This window comes from Rattus norvegicus, chromosome 6, assembly GCF_036323735.1.
Source record: "Rattus norvegicus strain BN/NHsdMcwi chromosome 6, GRCr8, whole genome shotgun sequence".
NCBI classification, from domain to species: domain Eukaryota; kingdom Metazoa; phylum Chordata; class Mammalia; order Rodentia; family Muridae; genus Rattus; species Rattus norvegicus.
This window is the reverse complement of record NC_086024.1, coordinates 44,421,627-44,442,677: the sequence shown is the minus strand read 5'-3', so window position 1 is coordinate 44,442,677 and position 21,051 is coordinate 44,421,627. Positions and strand designations below refer to the sequence as shown.

Below are 21,051 nucleotides of genomic sequence, written 5' to 3'. Positions count from 1 at the left end.
GAATCTCCTTATCGAATCCCCATTTGGCTAATTAATCTAGTCTTACAGAAATCATTTCATATTTAGAGGGCAAAGCACTGCCATTAACCTTTCCAAATACACCTCCAACTAAAACTCTACCTTCTTGCTGATTTGGTAACTTAAATATAATGAATTTACTTGGTTTTCATACATTGTTTGTAGTTACACTATCATCATTTCTTTCTACTCCATCAGTCAAGAAGATCAAAACTAGTTCATCTGTAAATTTATTAGATAAAACAAGAATCCTAAAACTGTATCCAAGGGAGGTATTTATTCTCTTCTTCCTCAGCCTTGCCAACAAAATTGTTCAAAGAACCTTCAGCCACGTCTAACAACCCATAATACATTGCGTTGATCATTTGCATTGATCATCATCAGACAAAGCAGACTGGCACCACCTCATTAGCGATCTAAGCATCCCGTGCACAGATGGCAGTGGGCCGTGGGCCCTGCAGAGATTCTGAATTTACCACACTAGTCAAACATTTTAGACCCAGAGGTCAAGGCAATTCAGGATCTTATTTATACCACTCTTCTCTAATTTCAGTAAAAGGAAAAAAGAAAGCAAATATTCTCATGATTCTTGGGCCATAAATCTAAAATCAAGGTATTGCCAGGGACTTGCATGCTCCAGAGACTTCGTATAATGCCAATCTCTTGTCTCTTCCTGCTTCTGATGGCTACAGATAGTCCTTGACTTGTTACCTCATCACTATAATCCTTGTCTATGAGAGAACTTTGCTTTATTATTTCTGTTATTCCATTTCCCCTTTGTCCCTTAAACTTTAATTTACTTGTGCTTACTTATTTTTATGTGTATAAATGTTTTACCTGCATTAGACACATGTGCTATCTATATTCCTGATGCTGGAAGAGAAGCAAAAAGTGTTTATGAAACTCTGGAAGTGGAGTAATGGACCATTGGGATCTTTCATGAGGGTCCTGGAGACAGAACTCAAGACCTCAGCAAGAGTAATAAGTGCTCTTAATCTCTGAGCCATTCCTCTAGTCTTTCCACTTGTCATGAGACTCTCATGGTGAACATGGATAACTCAAGCCATTTTTTAAACTTCAAAATCCTTAATTTATTTATGTCTGGAATGACATATTTCTAAAGAGAGCAACATTTTTTTAAATTGTGAGTATCTTTTCCGGAACTACTATTCATTTTATAAAGAAATCCAAATAGAAAGCCAAACTACTCTGTTTTAGGATACATAGATTCACAGGCAGTAGTCTGGCCAATCAGAAAGAGCAAATATTGCTGATGGAAAAGAATTGTGGGTGGAATCCTATGAAGGGCATGTGTGCATTTGGAGTTATTGGGATTGATGGCAATGCTGACTTCACAGTTTTATGTCACGTAAAAGCATCCCCCCCGGAAGTGGCCCTGATCAATTAAACAGTGAAAATGTCAGTGAGCCCTGTGTGATGGTTGATTTCAACAGACATCTTGGCAGGGCTTAGAGTTACCTGGGAAAGGAGTGTCAACGAGAGACTGTCTAGATTAAGTCAACCTGTGAGTTTGTCTGTAGAAGATTTTCTTAAGAGGGTTCAGTGGGGTGTGGTTAATGTCGGGTGTGGACTGAAGGAAGAGGAGAGAGGGAGCCAAGCATATATATTGTCCTCTCTGTTTATTGACTTGGATGCTGAGCACGCCCTCAAGCTCCTACCACTATAACTTTCCTGTGTGATGCTCGGTAGCCTTAGCTGTAGGCTAGAATGAGCCCTTTTCCCTAAGGTGCTTTGGTGAGGTATTTTGTTGCAGAGGTGTGTAAAATATAACTAAGATAATATATCATAGCTCAGGAGTGACACAGGCATATGAAGCAAGCATAGCAACAGAGGTAGGATCATCCCCTTGACCAAACTTGTACTAAACCCGTGTTGGAATTGAGTATTTATGTTCGAAGCATAGAAACCCTGTGCTTCCAACAGAAGATTAGCTGGTCCATTCTCTCCTACCAACGCCTCAACTCTTTCTCAGAAAGATCGACTGATGGTTCAAGGCATGGAAGGAAGGTTGCAACCCAATCTTTGAAGGCTTACAGAAGTTTTCATCCATGGGCAATACTGAAGGCCTAATTGAGCTCACTGAACAGCAGTGATAGGAAGTGAGGAGCAGGAGGACAGTTATGGCAGAATGTTAGCAGATACCAGAACACCCAGTGCATCCAGCCTGAAAAATCTTCTCAATAGTAAACACATAGCCTCAGCGAGAGATAAGAGAGACGCACCCACGAGAGTTCCAAGGGGAATTTCAGTCTGTTCTCTATGCTCATGGCTTCTACAACTGCAAATACAACCCATCCAGGACAGAAGATATTCACCAGTAATAGTCTGTGTTAAATAAATGCATACTTTGATTTCTTATCATTCCACCAAGCAGTGTAACAATGTATGTACATAGTGTTATGTACATAGTGTTAAGTATTAGGTGTTAAGTATAACGATTTAAAGTATAGCGGCAGTGTGCACTGGTTTATGTGCAGATAGTAGGTTTTTGTTAGGACTTGGTCTTAGAATTTTAATCTCAAGGATCCTGTACATGTCAAAGGAGAGTTGTATTTTCAACCTGGACTTTAGACTGTGCATGCTATCAGCAGCACAGGACTACTATACTCCTTTTGAGATGTCCGCAACCTCAAAAAAGTCTCCCCTATCCCTCTTTTAAATAGAGAATTTTCAAAAAAGGGAAGAGATGAGTCAGCAAAAGTATGATAGTCATTAAAATTATAATTAAATCCAAGTAAGTCAGGAGGTGGTCATGTGATGTCTAAGAAAGTCTTATTCAAACACCATGCCTCACACTCAGGATACTGCCTTACTAGTAGTTGCCACAGATCAGACTCCAGACAAGGGAGGATCATGGTTTAGATGTGCCCACCTTTTTTTCCGGGAAAGAATCAGGGCTTGGAATAGAAAACACATGTAACAAAAGTGTTGACCTAGACAACACTAGGAAAACCATACAAAAATGCACTTAACTGTAACGCATCCCTAATCTGTGAGTAGACTGTCAACATCATAAGAAGCAGACTCTGTGTGTTTTTAAATCCAAGTATAGTTAAATCCAAGTTTTTTTTAAATCTAAGTATAATTAAAATAGTGGTGTGTTATAAGGTATGTTGTGAGGTCCAGACAGTGGGCACAAGTATGTTGGGGAAGGAGATAAGAAAGACAGGGGATTCTTCTAAAATGCATTACCAGTGACATTGTATGTCAGCTTTGGTGTTGGGGTATTGTTATGGATGCTCTTGTGTTTTCTCCAAGGCATTGTTCAATATTAGTTTCCTTTTCCACTTATGTGCCTTCCTGACTATAGGGTGAATTTCCGTGTTCTGTTTGACCAGGAAATGCTATATCCCCTTCCCCCCAGAGATGCTTGTGTTGGCTTCAGCTTTCACAGTCAGCATCACTCATGGCTCAGATGCTAATGGATGCAATGCTGGCTGTATTTTGTCTTCTATCACAGGGGCAGAATGTTCTGACATTTATTTGCAGACTAACTCCATCCCAATTCACTAATTTTTCTGACCTTCATGGTTTTTTTTGTTCTCTCTTTCCATAATTTTTCATTTAAAATTCTAATAATGACTGTATTTCTTAAATTATATTTTGATTTTGAAAGAAGCAAGCTAACAAACAAACATATAAATAGATGGGGCATTGAACCCTTAATACATTTCAAGATTCATCTTCTAATTGCTTCTCCTGTTGATCCTGGTTTGTCACCATGCTTCCCACTGGTGTATAAATTTACAAACATCATGCAAATGCATAATTTGTAATAAAACTGACTAATGAACATTAAAAGCCAATTATTCCTATACATCTGCTAGCTATGGCTAGCAATAACTATATATCTTTTAGATTTGTGGCCGTGTTTGCCTTAGTAGGATTTTAATCACTCGTTAATTTATGGATTTCAATATGAAGTACAGGCAGCCACAGTCCCCAAATTGCTTCCGTTTTATAAATCTGAGAGCAAGGGAACCTCAAAGTGCTTCACAGTGCTACATAGCCTTCTTTTTGAATCATTTCTTCATGCTACTGTCAGCTGGAGATGGAATCAGGCAAAACCTCTATAAAACACATTGCATGTAGATGATTTTATAGACTATTAATGAACCACTTTACCATTCGTTATAGGAACAGCCTGTGGTACTTTATTCTGATTGACAGCTTGGCTGGATCTAGAGTCACCTGGGAGATATGCCTTCTGCCCTGTCTGTGGGGCTTATCTCGATTAGATTAATTGAGGTGGAAAGACCCACCTTAACTGTAGGAGGCACCAATGCACTCCAACAAATGAGTGGGGCTCTGGGATAAATAAAAGGGAGAATGACAAGCTGAAAACTAGCCTTCACCTCTTGCTGCTTCCTGACCTTGGGTGCAATGCACACAGCTGTCTCAAGCTCCTGTCACCACACCTTCTCAGAGTTGGTGCATACATGCCGGAACTGTGAGTCTCGGCAAACCCTTTCTCTCTTAAGTTGCTTTTGTCAGAGTGTTACATCACAACAGCTAGACGAGCAGCTAGTGTACACACTGAATCTATTTATGTCACTCTTCCATTTCTCAGTTGACTTCCAAGTAGCCTAATATTTCTGGAGTCAAGGTGCATGTATGTAGAAGGCACATAATGCTACATTTAGATGGAAGGACCCTGATGGCGGTCCAGTCCTTACTTGTAGAGTCATAGTACCATACTGTCTTTATACCCATACCTACCAAGGGAAACACATCTAATGGCAAAAGTGTGCTCCTATCGGAAGGGAGAAATTAGATGAATTACAATCTAGTCTCTGAAGTAGTTATCCGTAGCTATGGCAATAGGGAGCTTAAGATAGGGTCAGTGACAGACCTCCCAACTGTACTTCTGAGAAACCCCACATTATCCAAGAAAGTCAGAGCTTGTGAATGACCCTGTCCCAAAGAAACACATCTATTTGACTGAACATGAGGTCCTTGGCTCATGCATGGTGGCCACATGACCTCCACTATCCGGTGGCATAGGATCATTTTTTCCCTTTTACGCAACAGCCTGCTTTATGCTCCTCTGTCTTTGGTATCAGGGAGTCCAGATGCAGAAATAAAACCACTTGGTAGAATGAGTAATACCAGCAATAAATCTATCATGAAGCTAGCAGAAAATAGAGAGAATGTTCTGGATAGTGTAGTTCTACATGTTCCATACTTATATGAGCAAGAAAAAAATACAGGTTGTTTCAAATATATGGAAGGTAGGGTGTAGAAAATAATCTAAGAGTGAGAGGTTGATATTGAGATGAGAACAATTTGATTCTGCAGATTATCATAAAATGAAGGTCTGCTACTCACTAGGTATTTAGCTCGTGGCACAGTTTAAGAAGAGAGGGTGATAGAACCCAGGTGAATACTAAGAAAGATCAAAGTGGGGCACACTTCTTGAGTGTGGAGTAATACCAGAATTATTTAGAAGTTACCTTGTATATGGAGACACAAGCACAAAATAATGGACACTATCCTGGGTTCCATGAGAGCGTTTGGACCCTTACAAAAGCCAGGATTCACCAATAATGAATCAGGTGAGGGTCTGCTTTAGAAAGCAAGTCATGTGATAGAATAAATGATGGGAATACATATATTCTGTGTCTCCATTTCTTGAGCATATCTTACTGCATAAAGTGAGATGGAGTTTGCACAGGTCCAGAGGTAGGTAGCATTTTAGAGTTGCTGCTAGAGTTTGGCAAAACATGTTTGAGCCATACTATAAAATCTAGAGTTAAAATATTCACTGATGGCAGTACAAATGAACTAACATGAAATAAATAAATGATGTAGTACAAAGGTCGGCAAACAACATCAAGGTCCAAATCTAGACCATTCCTATTGTAAACTGACCATGAGATAAGAATGGTTTTGTTTATTTTTATTTACATTTTTATATGTCTAAGAAGGAAACAAAAAGAATAAAAATTTATGACATAGGAAAGGTGTGTAAAAATCATATTTCATGTTCAACATCTTTAGTCATAAGGGAAATGCAAATCAAAACAACCCTGAGATTTCACCTCACACCAGTGCGATTGGCTAAGATCAAAAACAGGTGACAGCAGATGCTGGCGAGGATGTGGAGAAAGAGGAACACTCCTCCATTGTTGGTGGGATTGCAGACTGGTAAAACCATTCTGGAAATCAGTCTGGAGGTTCCTCAGAAAATTGGACATTGAACTGCCTGAGGATCCAGCTATACCTCTCTTGGGCATATACCCAAAAGATGCCTCAACATATAAAAGAGACACGTGCTCCACTATGTTCATCGCAGCCTTATTTATAATAGCCAGAAACTGGAAAGAACCCAGATGCCCTTCAACAGAGGAATGGATACAGAAAATGTGGTACATCTACACAATGGAATATTACTCAGCTATCAAAAACAACGACTTTATGAAATTCGTAGGCAAATGGTTGGAACTGGAAAATATCATCCTGAGTGAGCTAACCCAATCACAGAAAGACATACATGGTATGCACTCATTGATAAGTGGCTATTAGCCCAAATGCTTGAATTACCCTAGATCCCTAGAACAAACGAAACTCAAGACGGATGATCAAAATGTGAATGCTTCACTCCTTCTTTAAATGAGGAAAAAGAATACCCTTGGCAGGGAAGGGAGAGGCAAAGATTAAAACAGAGACTGAAGGAACACCCATTCAGAGCCTGCCCCACATTTGGCCCATACATATACAGCCACCCAATTAGACAAGATGGATGAAGCAAAGAAGTGCAGACCGACAGGAGCCGGATGTAGATCGCTCCTGAGAGACACAGCCAGAATACAGCAAACACAGAGGCGAATGCCAGCAGCAAACCACTGAACTGAGAATAGGACCCCCGTTGAAGGAATCAGAGAAAGAACTGGAAGAGCTTGAAGGGGCTCGAGACCCCATATGTACAACAATGCCAACAACCAGAGCTTCCAGGGACTAAGCCACTACCTAAAGACTATACATGGACTGACCCTGGACTCTGACCCCATAGGTAGCAATGAATATCCTAGTGGGAGCACCAGTGGAGGGGGAAGCCCTGGGTCCTGCTAAGACTGAACCCCCAGTGAACTAGTCTATGGGGGGAGGGCGGCAATGGGGGGAGGGTTGGGAGGGGAACACCCATAAGGAAGGGGAGGGGGGGGATGTTTGCCCGGAAACCGGGAAAGGGAATAACACTCGAAATGTATATAAGAAATACTCAAGTTAATAAAAAAAAAAATTGCCATCTTGCTGAAAGCAATCTACAGATTCAATGCAATCTCCATCAAAATTACAACTCAATTCTTCATAGAGTTACAAAGAGCAATTTGCATATTTGTTTGGAATAAAAAAAACCTAGGAGAATGAAAAGTAAAAAAAAAATCATATTTCAATGTCATTCGGTGTTTTGCTAGAATATAGGCTCGTGTTTCCTTGCTTACACATTAACTAAAGCTAATTTCAGAAAAGGATATCAGACACTGTGTGGCTATAAATCTTAACATTGCTACGTCTATTTACAGAGAGGACGGAAGGCAGGCCAGTTTCTGATGACGAGGACTCATTCCTCAACCTGCATTAGACAGGATAAACTTGTGCTTTCTCTTTAGTGACTTCTTTTGCCACTCATCTGTACATAGCCAGGTTCACTTGTCAGTGTTTGTGTTCCATTTTCAGTTTTTCCTTTCAGTCTTACTTGTTTCACTTTTTAAGCTATGCAAAATATTAACATAGTTGTAAAAGTCAGCTGTACATCAAACTATACCCTCCCCTCGGTGAGTGCCCATTCTCCATTGTGCATTTCACCCCTTTTCCAATCCACTGCCTTCCACCATGATCTTGCTTCTTTGTGTGAGGTACATAATGACGTAATTTCTTGTTTATCCTGTGTTTGTGTGTGTGTGTGTGTGTGTGTGTGTGAACTGGCACATAAATGCAATGTTTAAAATTTCCAGTTCATTTTTTTGCATAATGAATAGCAACTAAATCTCATGTTTCTTTTTTCAATTCCTGTTCATAAAACACTTAATATTCATTCAAATAAACATTTGTCTTTCACTTTTCTTGCTTCCCAGGTTCTTATTTGATGAATGCGTAATAGTTTATCTAACCAAACCCCTTGTTGTATGAATGTTTGATGCTAATATTCCACATTTGCAAACAATGCTACTGTGAATATATTATATATTTGTACTCTTGGGTGTCCAGTGTTTTTATTTTGAGCATAAAAACATTAGCTCAGGGGAGTTAAGTTCTTGATCAGTGAATAAACAGAGCTCTGAAGTGTACACCACTGCAAAGAGAATCTTTCTTGGGGCTGGCACGATGGCTCCCTTAGTACATAGAGACGTTGCCACCTTGGAGCCTGGAAAGCAGCTTGCTTTATTCTCAGGTAACATAAGATAATGTCTACCTTACGGGAAACATAGAAATTGATTTTCTTAAAGCACATTATAAAAGAATCATATTCTCTGGCCTTCAGTTTCTTTATTTGTGGTGCAGACCTACTATGTGTACAGCATCTACCCAGACAACTCTGTATTGTACATATGAGAAGTGGGATTCAGGAGACCCAGGCAGGAATGAAATTCATTCATTTCTGACCCAGGAGTCTTATTTCTTCTGGCAATATCAATGAAGTTTTAGCAGCAAAATTATTAAGATGCAAAGGGGGTAATATTTTAGACCTGTCTCATATCTCAGCATTTCAAGTCAGGCTCCCCCAGCCTTTGTTCTGGAGCCTGCTGGATGGTCTTGAGCATGTATTCTTTTCTGAAAGTTCCATAGCCAATATTTTCTCTCCTCTAAGAAGCCAGATGCCCCTTGCTCTCTATTACCTTTCGATGTGTCTATATTGCAAACCACAGCTTGAAAGGCAAAATTTCTTCTAAGAAATAACATCCTTTTGAAAACAGAGGACTGACTATATTTCTTCATGTATAAAATCTATCACAGGGCCATCATCTCCACAAAAATTTTCATTTTAAAACCAGAATAATATTTGGAGAAGAGAAATTAGCATGTGGTAACTTCAGTAAGCATTGCTATTGGATGCTCATAGAAGTCACCTAATGGAATTATTACCAAGCAGGCAAAGAAATTTAATTTTGTTGTAATTATTCCTCTGGGAAATAGAGGGAAGAGCTGTGTATGACCTTTCAAGGCCTTTCCTTGCGTGTTGTCATGAGAAAGGCTTTTAAAATCACTTGAAGAATCCATGGAGCAAGAGATTTACGTTGTCAAGACTGTAGTGAATGGAAACTTGTGGCTTAGGAACACATTTCTGGTGACAAATCTTATAAAGCCTGACGCAGCACTGCTCCTCAGCTCAGATGGAGCCAAGTTGAGGCAGCTGGAGGAAGGAAAGGGCAGCTCTGTGCAAGGGGAGATGTGACAGTGAGACAGACATGAGGAGACACGCATCTCTAAACGAGCAGACTATGACTGGCTTCGAAGATGATGACACTTTACCTATTTGCCTTATTATAAATTTAAGCATGATTTGATTTCTCCAGCTTAGCCAGTTACATTCTCTCTCTCTCTCTCTCTCTCTCTCTCTCTCTCTCTCTCTCTCTCTCTCTCTCTCCTACAATTCTTCTTTGGATTTTGTATTTATGACCATGGAGTCCTGAGTTATCTATAGCTCTCTTATTTGAACATAGTCTAAGTATGATGGACAGATAGCTCCTCCTTCCACATAAAACTATAGTTAGCAACTCTTGGCTTTTCAGCGGCTTAATATTATCTAACCACTGGTACACAGAGAAATCCATGTCTCAAGAAATCCCTCACCTTTCTTCTGCATGAAAGGGTGGCTTGGAAATTTACTCTCTTTTGGCCACTGGGGATTTCAGAGCAGCTCATGCAGTGTCTGGAAGGATGGATTCAGAAACAACCAATGCATTCCTGGGAAGATTTACATGAAGTCTCTCTTCCCTCAGAGGCCCAAGCAAGAAGGCTTTCCAGGGCTGAATGGCCTCTTTGTGACAGTCCTCTGCCACCCCCCTGCCACAGGAGGATTTCTGTGGGCCTAAGGGATCTCATGCTTTATAGTGTGTTTGGCTAATGTGAGAATCAAAGGCCTCCCAGGTGTTAACAGCGGCAGTGGTGTGGAAAGCCCCGGGTGCCACAGTCTGGTTCTGGTCTGTGCTGGTTTGTTTGCCTCTTTTGGCATTAGCTAACTCTCAGTTTCCTTTCACCTTTGGTTGGAATGAACTAGGGAGCTGAGGCAATGTTTCCCAGGGATTAGGATGTAAACCTGATCTCTCTGTAGCCTGGATCCCTTGCTTGGAAATTAGCTAGCTGAGCAAGTGTTCGGAAGGAGGTGGAGAAACATTCGCTCCTGGGAAACCACAGTGCTCTCCGTGCTTGTGTGATGCCTAAGAAGAAATCGTGCTGCATCGAGTCTGCTAATTAAAAACAAGGGTTTGTCTCTCCTCATCCGTGGTAATTAAGGCTTCTGCCTTGAGCCACCTGCACTGTGCAGTCCCCAAATGACTTGCTCTGCCCAGAAGCTGATGATCTTCAAGTTAAATGCTCTAAAGTGGTGACAAGCACTACCCTTCCAAGTCTCACCTCCAGACCAAGCCTGCTTACTTCTCTGAATAAACAAATGACATCACCAAATAATCATTTCATTATACCTTTTGAGGCAGAGTCTCTCACTGAAGCCACTGGTTCAGATTTCTGGTAGCCTAGATAGCCTGGAGAAGAGCAAGAAAGCCTGGGTTCTCCCATCTCTGCCCCACAGCTATGAGATCATAGTTATGAGCATCTGTGCTTGGAGTTTAAGTAGTTTCTAAGGATCAACTTCAGATTCTCATTCTTGCACACGATATCCATGGGTCTACCCCTGCAGCTTGATGACCTTAATATTTCCACTGTTAAATTCACAAACATCTGCACAGTAGACTCTGGCAAGGATACCTTCATGGTGACATGAAGAGGCCACTAGCAGTGGCATTTCAAGAATGTACTTCCAGGGAGAGGCAGCTTGCTTGTTCCTGCTGACTTACTGTGCCCTTTCCCCTGAGTCCCCACCCCCAAAGGGTGACTTCTGCCACCCCTTGACAAAGGCCACCACGTGATTTTCTTCCAGTCATATCTCAATTATTTTCCCCAACATGTTGCCCTTATAGGATGCAGATGGAAATCTTCATTGGCTTTTTTTCAATTAATAGCATTTCACATAGAATAAGCTTTAAGAGGTCTGGGTTCTAGCTCCAAAATGACGTCAGAGACAAACCATAGGCCAGATCTGCAGGTTTTACATACCTCTGATTTGTTCACAGGGACTCAATCAGAGTAGCATGCAGCTCTCATCTGGGGGGGGGGACCAGTTTTTTCCTCATTTGTTTATCAAGAGGTTGAAGCTAAGAGGAGCCAGATGCCCTTTGCAAGTGGGCACTTGACATTAGAAACATAGGCTCCAGCCTGGCTTTGTTTCCCTTGCTCCAGACTAGGACCTCCCCATTGCTATCTGCAAAGTATAAACAAGCTTTCTGTAATGTATGACAAGTATTACTGAAAGGGAGTGGTGGCGGTGGACTTCAAATCTCTGCAAATAGGGGAGGCGAGGGTGACCAGTACTTTTCAGAAAATGGACTTTCAACATGAGAGAGAGAGAGAGACAGAGACAGAGACAGAGACAGAGAGACAGAGAGATGGAGAGAGAATAGTATGAGTAAGCTGAATCACACTAGCATTTCATCTTTATTCTTTACCAAGTCTACGGCAATTGTTCTTTTCATTATTTGATTATGAAAATGAATAATTTGGGGTGCCTAGTACACAGAATATAGCTGAGACAGACAAAATAAAAGACAAGGGAGTGACTCTTGTGGAGTGGGTTTTAGTCAAATCTAAAGAGGGTAGGTATTCGGAGCTTTAACTTAGGAATAATGTACTAATCTAGAGACATTGTGGTTTGAAGGGGCAATGTCCCCCACAGGCTTGTGTATTTGACTACTTGGATCCCAGCTGGCTGATGGTGCTATTTTAGGAGACTGTGGGACCTTTGGGAAGTGGTTCCTAACTGGGGAGGTGTGTCACAAGTGAGAGAGCCTTTGATGTTTGTTACATAACCCTCTTCTGGTTCCCCCTGCTTCCTGTTCCATATAGGAAAAGAGTCCTACCTCATTCTAAAACTGCCTGCTGCCATGCCTTCCCCCATGAGGGACTATATTTTTCCCAACAGTGAATCACAATACATTCCTCCTTCCAAGAGGTGATTTGTCAGAGTGATGAAAATAACTAATATAAAAGGATAAATATGATTAATGTGTTACTACAGTGAAACCAGGGATGGATCAGTAAACTGCTAGTACACAAGGGCAGGGTAGAGAACAGCATATAGGGTATAAAGGAGTCCAAAAATATCATAGTGGCTGTGATTGAAAGAATGAAGGATAGAATATGGGTTTTCCCATATATTTGAACTTTGGATATCAATTTTCAGATCAAGGGCAGATCATAAATGAAAACCTTTGAAAGTATGAGGACACAGGATCCGAGAGGCAATCTTTCCTCTAGAGTTATAAATGGAGACATTTTCTCTCCTCGTGGAGAGAAGATTTGAGCCAGCTGTCTAAAGAGCATCGTGGTCACTGTTGCTGTCCATCTGACCTAGTGAAGTCAGAAAGGGTTAAAACTGCTGCTTCAGAGTAGAGAGGATACTCATATGTCCGTTTATTGACTGACATGTGTCTCTAGTCCTACCAGGATTTTCTGTTTTTTTCCTCCAGATCTCAACTCTAAGGAGTTTTGTATCTTGTCAGAATGTGGACCATTATAGTTTTCAATCTCAAATCCACCCATAGGCCCTTATTCTGAAGCCTTGGTCACCAATCCCAGTACTGTTGGGAGGTGGGAGGCCTTTAAGATATGGAGGAAGTTAGCTCTTTGGAGGTGTTCCTTTGAAGAGAATATTGGAATCCTCTCTCTGCTTCTCTGTTACCATCAGACAAAGGTCTCTTCTGACATGTACTTTCACCATGAAGGGATGTCTCACCACAGGCCCCAAAACAATGCAGCCCAGTGACCACAGACTTAAACCATGTGCCAAAATAAATCACCTCCTTGATAGTTGGCTTTCTTGGGTATATTTTTTTCCAAGGTGAAGGACAGCTAGACAATATTGAGTTTGTCCCTGAACAGTTTCTGGCCTGAAAGACATAGCTTGACACCCTCCATTTCATTAAATCCTTGAGCTCTCCATGCGAGGTGAGACACTGTTGATGGTGTCAAGGATACAAAGTGTGAGTGTTGTCCCTGTCATTTGGTGAATAACAGAAGCAAGCATATGGACTGCTCCTTAAACTCTCTCAGCTGTATTCTCCTCGTTGTGCCAAGACTAGATGGATGCTGGGAAGACCCACCTAAAATGGACGTGGAACAGGGCCTGGAGCTGGGGTGCTGTCCAATAAAGGGTGTCTTTCTGCCTGACTATCCAGACTTGCTGTCTGCAGGGAAGGGCTTTCAGGTCGGGAATGGAAGGACCTGTTCCACAAAGGCATCTCCGAGCTGGACTAACTCTAACAAATGCTGGATTGACAGGCTCCTGTTTCCATGGAACTTCCAGTGCTGACTGGGTTTGTGCAACAGGGTAATTAGTGTTTTCATTCTGTGTCTGTACCCCAAGGTGATTGCCTTTTATAGCAAAGTCCCCAATAAATGATTAATTAAGACTCTATAAAGTATGACTCTTGCAAGCCACTTATTACTCAAGTAGGAAACTGAAGTTTTCACGCTGGGTTTTGTTAAATCATGGCACACAGAACCCATTAATTTCTCCATTGAGTCTCAAAGCAGCTCATTTCTTCATCAGTGATGTGCCTGGACCGCAGTGGGCATTGGGGAAGGCAAAGTGAGAAAGGAAGGGATCTTAAGTGAAGGGATCGCTTAGTAACACTCTTAAACATTTACGATTTGCCCACTTCTGTGTGAGACAGCTGCTATTATTGTCCTCTTTCTATAATAAGAAAGAGGAGGCTCCTGCTTCTATGGATTGTATAAATAATTGACAATGTCACAGGACCAGCAAATATTGGAGCTTGGATTTGAAGCCAGGTACAGTTGGTGGCAAAGTGTTTCTTCTCCCTACTTACTCAGGGGCTAGCTCCAAAGAGTGATGAAAAATAGCCCATGTTTCTCATGGCTTCCATTCTTCTGAAATAAGAAGAGTGGAAGTAAAGCAGAGGTTGATCCCAGGCTATGAGTCCTAATGCTGAGAGGTGGAAGAAAATGTACGAGTATGGTTTGGGTAGATTATAGACGGGTTCATTTTTGAAAGGCAGACCACTAAGAGGAGGCAAGTTGGGTGCCAATTGTGGGTAAGTGCACTTCTGACCAGAAAAGCTGTCAATCCAAGAATGGGCCAGTTCTCAGACTCAATCAATCAACCAAAGCTCCCTCAAGCAGGAATTCATGGGCTGGCAGGTGGCTCATATGGTAATAGCCCCGGCTGCTAAGCCTTTGATGGTCTGAGTTTGTTTCCACAACTCACACGCTGGAGGGAAAGAGCCAACATCACACTGTAGGTTGTCCTGATCTCTACTCACAAGCTATGGAATATATGTGTGTACACACACACACACACACACACACACACACACACACACACACACACACACATTCACACAGGGAGAGACACAGAGACAGAGATACAGAGAGAGATGCACACACATACACATAGAGATATAGTGAGAGGAACACACAGAGACACATACACACACATATACACACCCACAGAGCAAGAGAGAGAGAGGGAGAGAGAGAGAGACAGAGACAGAGAGAGACAGAGAGAGATAGAGGGAGACAGAGAGACAGAGAGAGACAGAAACAAAGACTAAGTGAAATGTAATAAAATATTTTAAAGGTCCTTATGGCTGCTTAGTGTACCCAAAGGTCAAAATAAAGTTTTGTTTGTTTTCCGTGTTGCTAGGGATAAGACCCAGGATGTCTGCATCCTAGCACATTATCAGCATGCCTTTCTACCTCCAAATTCAACATGTTAAGGATGAGAAAGACCTATCGTCACAGCACTGGAGCTCATCCACATCAGCAATTCTCTCATTGGCCTGAATATTAGGTTTGACAGTGAAGTTTTAATAAATCACAATGTCTGTGATTTGCCCTTAAACATCTAGCTCATGGTGTATAAATTTCATGTATTTATGCATTTAAAAAAACTCCACAGATGAATCTAATATCCTGGCAGATTTGGAAGTCACTGGAGTGGAACACTCTTATTTTCCATAGACCTCATTGGCTCAGTCATAAATTAAAGGATGAGTCACAGGGTGTCACCTTTCTCTTTTACCTCTCTTAGTTTCAATGACCTTTTTCATTTCCTACCCCATCTCAGTGTCCTTTTCTCTCAACCATTTATGCCCGACTAGGATACAGTAATTCAACCTAAGATACCAACTCCTGGGATTTTCTAACTCAGAGAAGACTCTTAAAAAGAGGCATCAGTGGCTTTACAACAGCAAGGTCATGGGAGATCTATGAAGTCCTATGGAGGATTTCATAGGTTCCCACATAAGAAGATTAGAGCAGTTACAGTGGATAAAGGAAATGTACACAGGGAACCAACATCCCCTGGAGCATCACAGGGGGCTAGCATGCCTTTGGAAAACAACTTTCTGATTCTAAGGAGAATCATATCCTGGGCTTTTTGAATTACTTTATATTTTTCTTTCCTCTTGCCTACCCAAACTTACTTTATATTTATGTTGAAGAAGAATTCATTTCCTCCAGAAGTAAGATGACCTCACAAATCCTTGCTGACCAGGACAATACAAAGGTCCAAAAGGATCTCTGGCAAGTGGTTCTCCATTTGGTCCTCTATTCCTAAGATCTACACCAATACCAGTGAGTCACCACATATTCAACTCACCATGTGCCAGTTGCTACGTGCTAGACTGTAGCTCTTCAATTTTTGTCTTCCAGTTGGGATGGGAGAATATAGGGCCACAGTTGTGGGACCCTGAACACTGAACTTGGAGAGAGGGAAAACATAACCCTCATTTAATTGGAAGAAAGTGCAAGCTCAGGGAAGATTTCCTATGGACTGTTAGGACTAGATAGAGGCTATGGTAGCATAGAAACACAGGAAAGGCCATCCAGGTAGGGGACCTACTGAGTCAAGGTGAAGAGGGGAAAGATGGGAACTGGAACGTGTGGAGAAATCACTAAGGCAGACATAGGAGCCCAGGAGAATCTTAGCTCAGGTTTAAGTTCCCTGTGTATAATTAGGTGGACCGATCTCCTCTCAGAGTCCCTCCTTCTTCAGCTGTAGGAAAGAATTGTGGGTAATCTTTTCCCATCTATTTTCCATAATTAAGCTCCTGAAAACTTCCCAGCCCACTATCCTGTGCAAAGTCCACAGTCACCAGTTATGTATTTCTAGTGACATTGACATCTCTCTTTAATGACACACCCAAATGACATCAACTTATCTTATACCAGCAAGTTAGTTAGTCCACAGGCCATTATAATGAACTGTATTCCACAAAACCAAAGGGAACGTGTATGTGCACGGGTGTGTGTGTGTGTGTGTGTGGGGGGTGTCTGTGTGTCTGTGTGTCTGTGTGTCTTTGTGTGTGTTTCTGTGTGTGATACTTGTGGTGGGGAGTGCTGCCTCCTCCTGGCTTTTGGTTACTTCTGGCCTGTCTGTGATGGACAGTGTCAGCCCGGGGTGAGCCAGTTGTGTCCTGGCAGGAGTTGCTCCATGCCTGACTTCAGCCAGTGGCCAAGGTACATGTAATTTGTCCACATGGCATGGTTAATAGCCCTTGGTTTATGGTTTCTCAAGAGTAGGTGGAAGGATCTCCAGTGTTGTTTTTCTTTGATTTCCTGACTTGTATTTCTCCTGGAAAATGTTTTAAAACTAATTTTGTGAAGAGTGCAATGCCAGGAGCATCTGGTGTGTACTGGTTCCTGACTCTGCTGTCACCCAGTGCCCTGCTCTATGCTTTTAACCCCGTGAATCACGTCACAGATAACACCATTGCCTGTATAAGCTCTAAAGGACACTGACAATTTATTCCTTGGCTACATGTTTATGACCACTTCATGACCAGAGCTATAAGGCTTTGAGTAGATGGGAAGAAGCTAACTTTGATTGGGTGCCATTGCTGTCCTTACCCAATGTTCTTCTCCATCATGTGAGATAAGGGACTTGATTAGCATTGCTATGCTTATCTCACAGATGAAAAATCTTTACATCTGCTTTTCAGGTCGATAATCTCAACCACCCTAGGTTTTGGATCAAGTGATGAGAAATGATCATCTTCTCGGTAGTCCCAGCCTTCAACCTGTGAACAGCTTTGATCGTTATTTTTCTTTCCTGTGTGTTTCTTACCCTTGGTGACACAGAACACACCCATCTTACTTTCCTTCTTACTCATTTAAGTAATTTGAAGAAAACTGCTTGTCTTTAATGAAAAATTGCTCTAGTAGGTTCTAAAGGCTGAAGGTAGAAACTTTTGAATACCCACCATCCACATACATCTCACACACACACACACACACACACACACACACACACACACACACACACACACGCACAAACACACCAGTAAAGCATAAAGCTCTAGAGTATATTCATACACTTACACTAGAGATGGATCTCTATCAGTTTACAGAAAGTCAGGCAAGCCCATGCATTAAATCAGTCAATGGTAGATAATAGCAGAGTGTCTATTTGGGCAATGACTGCTCTTTGACACAGAACATAGCTTTCAAGCTTGCCTCCCCCATAAAGACCACTTACCTCTTTTCCTGGAGTCTATCCTGGTCCCCTTGTGTGGAGGTTGAATTGTGTAATTTCAAAAGACTTCCTGAAGCCCTAATCTCCAGTATCTTAGGCTGTGAGTGTAGTTGAAGATAGGGCATTTAAGTGGCAATTGAGAGAAAAATGAAGTCATTCTTGTTGGATCTAATCCCAGTGTTGATGTTCTTTTAAGGAAAGAAATTTTAGACACATAAGGGAGAGCTGAGAACACGAAGAGATACCAGGTATGTGTGTTCATGGGAGAATGGTTATGGAGCACTCTGATGAAACAACCTTGGAGAAATGTCAGGTGAAAGCAATCCACTGGCTCCTTCACCTTGGACTTCTGTCCTCCGGAAGTGTAAGAAAACAAACATGTGGTGTCTAAGTCACACAGTCTGTGACATTTTCTTACAGAAACCTGAGTGAACTCATACATCCTCTAGACAAACTTTCTCTCTAACCCCAAGTAGAAGTAATTTCTTCTCCATGGAATGCATATATTACACTTAGAAATGTTTCTCTTTCCTTTTGTCTGTCTTTCTGATTGTGTATGACTCCCCTTTTAGCTAAATGACCTTCCCCTATGCTTCCTGGTCTGTAATTAGATATACTTTAATCAATCAGGAAAATGTCTCATGGTTATTAAGTCCTCCACGGGGGTATGGGAAACATAGTAGGTGTTCAACCAATTCTGGTTCCTTTCTCACTGCTCCTCTGTCTCTTCTGAAACTCTCTGATCAGGATGTCTTTCGCAAAGGGCTGGAACCGACATCTGAAGGATAAAGTTCAGTCATCTCGTACTTCTAACAGTCTAAATTCTAATGCCAAGGTTTCAATGAGGTTAACTGCTTGTATAGAACTGTAATATTCTAGTTCCTTCTGGCTTGCTGTCCATCTTTGGCATTCTTTAGCTTATAGGAGCACTTGCCCAGTCTGCTTTTATCTTTACATGCATTCTACATCTGTCTATATTTTATCCCGGGATAAAGATGCCAAGCATGCCAGAGAGGAATCCATCATGGTGACCATTTCTCAACTCATTGCATCTGCAAGGAAGCTGTGTTCAGATGAGTCAGATTCTGAAGCAGTAATGGTTAATATCTACTTGTGCAGATTAATGTGGACTGGCTTAATATTCATTCCCAGTTGAATCTCGTTTTAAACAACCACCTTCCCAGGCACAGCTTAAATCTACATTGTATAATCATCATCTTCTTCCCCTTCCTCTTCCTCCTCTTCCTCCTCTTCTTCCTCCTCTTCCTCCTCCTCCTCCTTTTCTTCTTCTTCTTCTTCTTCTTCTTCTTCTTCTTCTTCTTCTTCTTCTTCTTCTTCTTCTTCTTCTTCTTCTTCTTCTTCTTCTTCTTCTTCTTCCTTCTCCTCCTCTTTTTCCTCCTCCCCATCCTCTCCCTCCTCCACCTCTTCCTCCTTCTCCTCCTCTTTTTCCTCCTCCCCCTTCTCTCCCACCTCCTCTTCTTCTCTGCCTCATCCTCCTCTCCTTCCCCTCTTCTTCTTCTCTGTCTCTCTCTGTGTTTCTCTCGCTCTTTGTCTCTGTCTTTATCTCTCTCTGTCTCTGATTTATACATGCATGTGCACATACATACACTCATACATGTATGAGTAGAGGCCAGAAGTCAATGTCCTATGTCTTCTTCTGTTGATCATTACCTTATTTTGAGGCAGGCTCTATTATTAAGCCCCATTGAGTGACAGCAGAATTAAGAACCAGTACAAACCACATGCTTCTGTCTTTAGATTCTACACAGAGCTAATCCCCCCCCCCCAATCTGTCTCCCACTCCTGAGCTCTGGGATTCCAGATATTGGCCACCATGCCCAGCTTTTAAATGGGGATCCAAAAGCAGGCTCTCGTGCTTGTAGAGCAGGCAGTTTCCCCCTGTACCATCAAACCAGTTCCTTCACTGTGATCACCATGTAGTTCTTACTTGAGGGACTCAGAATATATTTATTTTGTTTTCCTTTTAATTCATTAACATGAAGAAAATGTCTCTTGTTTGAAGAACCCAGGCTCCTAGGTTTTCCATGACATGTATAGTGAGCCTGCTTGTTGGAATCACATAGGATGTTTTCCATCAAGCCTCCTGTGCTGTTGTAGAGCAATTTTATGTACCTGCCAGGAAGATACCAAGGCTCAGTCATATTGTCAAAGCATCCCAGATAACTCTGATGTACTCCAAAGGATGAGAACACTACTCTGGGATGCTGGGAGGCTGTCTCCCCTGTACCAATGAGAAAATGGACAGATGTTCTGCTATCAGGAGGCCTTAGAATCCATCACCTATGTCATGCTGGCATCCTAACACCAAAAGATTTCACATATGGGAAAACCATGTTTTAGCTTATATCATACATACCTTCCTCCGCTTTGAGTTTTAAACACATGTTTAGGAGACAATTCAAACCATCTCACTTCAACCCAGGGGCACTGAAGTCACAATTGGAGTGCTCTTATATAATAATCAGTTAATGCCCAGGATTCCAAATGGAAAGACCTGATTGGTCAGTCTGGAAGGTGAGGGTCTTGGTAGAAAGTCAGCTTTGAAACCGGAAATATCTAGAGAGTTCCAAACACATATTGCATGAGTAGAAAATTCCCCAGTCCCCAGCAACTGGATGATATAGAAGGTGTGCAATAGGAGTCGGCTTCAAGTCTGGACAAAAATGCAACACGTGGCTCAAGGCTGGGACTGGGTGCCAGTCTGGGTGCTAGCATCATTGATATTTGCTTTCCAGTCTAGGCCAACTCTACATCAGACTGACACCAAAAGATGGCAATGACTGCCCTGCTTCCCAGACTCCACTGCCCTTCTCACAGTGATTACTTTTTTGTTTAATTTTTTGAAAAAGAGTGATTCTTAATGCTTTTGGGTGGTATTATAAAAATGAGCTTCACCTGTGCTAAGACATATCCTAGCTGACTTCTATCCCAGTTTCCCATCTTGCTGGTTCCCTCAGACACCCTCATTTTTGCCTTAATTATACATGCACTCCATTTCCTGCTCCTGCTTTCCCCTCTCCTTCCATTTAGAAATCTTTCTCTACCCCAAACACACACACACACACACACACACACACACACACACACACACACACGCACACACACACACAGAGAGAGAGAGAGAGAGAGAGAGAGAGAGAGAGAGAGAGAGAGAGAGAGAGAGATTAGGTATTGCAATTCTGATCAATCCAATCAGAACCCAGAAAGTTGGTTTTTTG

General features: G+C 41.8%; 1 long non-coding RNA gene across 2 annotated transcripts in view; it reads right to left on the bottom strand.

Moving 5' to 3' along the window:
- LOC134479345 (uncharacterized) overlaps nt 1–20,268 on the bottom strand; it is a 28,405-nt gene extending 8,137 nt beyond the window's left edge. Inside the window, exons 1-2 of one of the 2 annotated variants that reach the window (XR_010052533.1) lie at nt 20,190–20,268; nt 17,816–19,945 (exon numbers count right to left, since the gene is read on the bottom strand). This is a non-coding gene — a long non-coding RNA (uncharacterized LOC134479345). The other variant, XR_010052534.1, reaches the window with a different exon arrangement.
- Nucleotides 20,269–21,051: the final 783 nt, after the last annotated feature.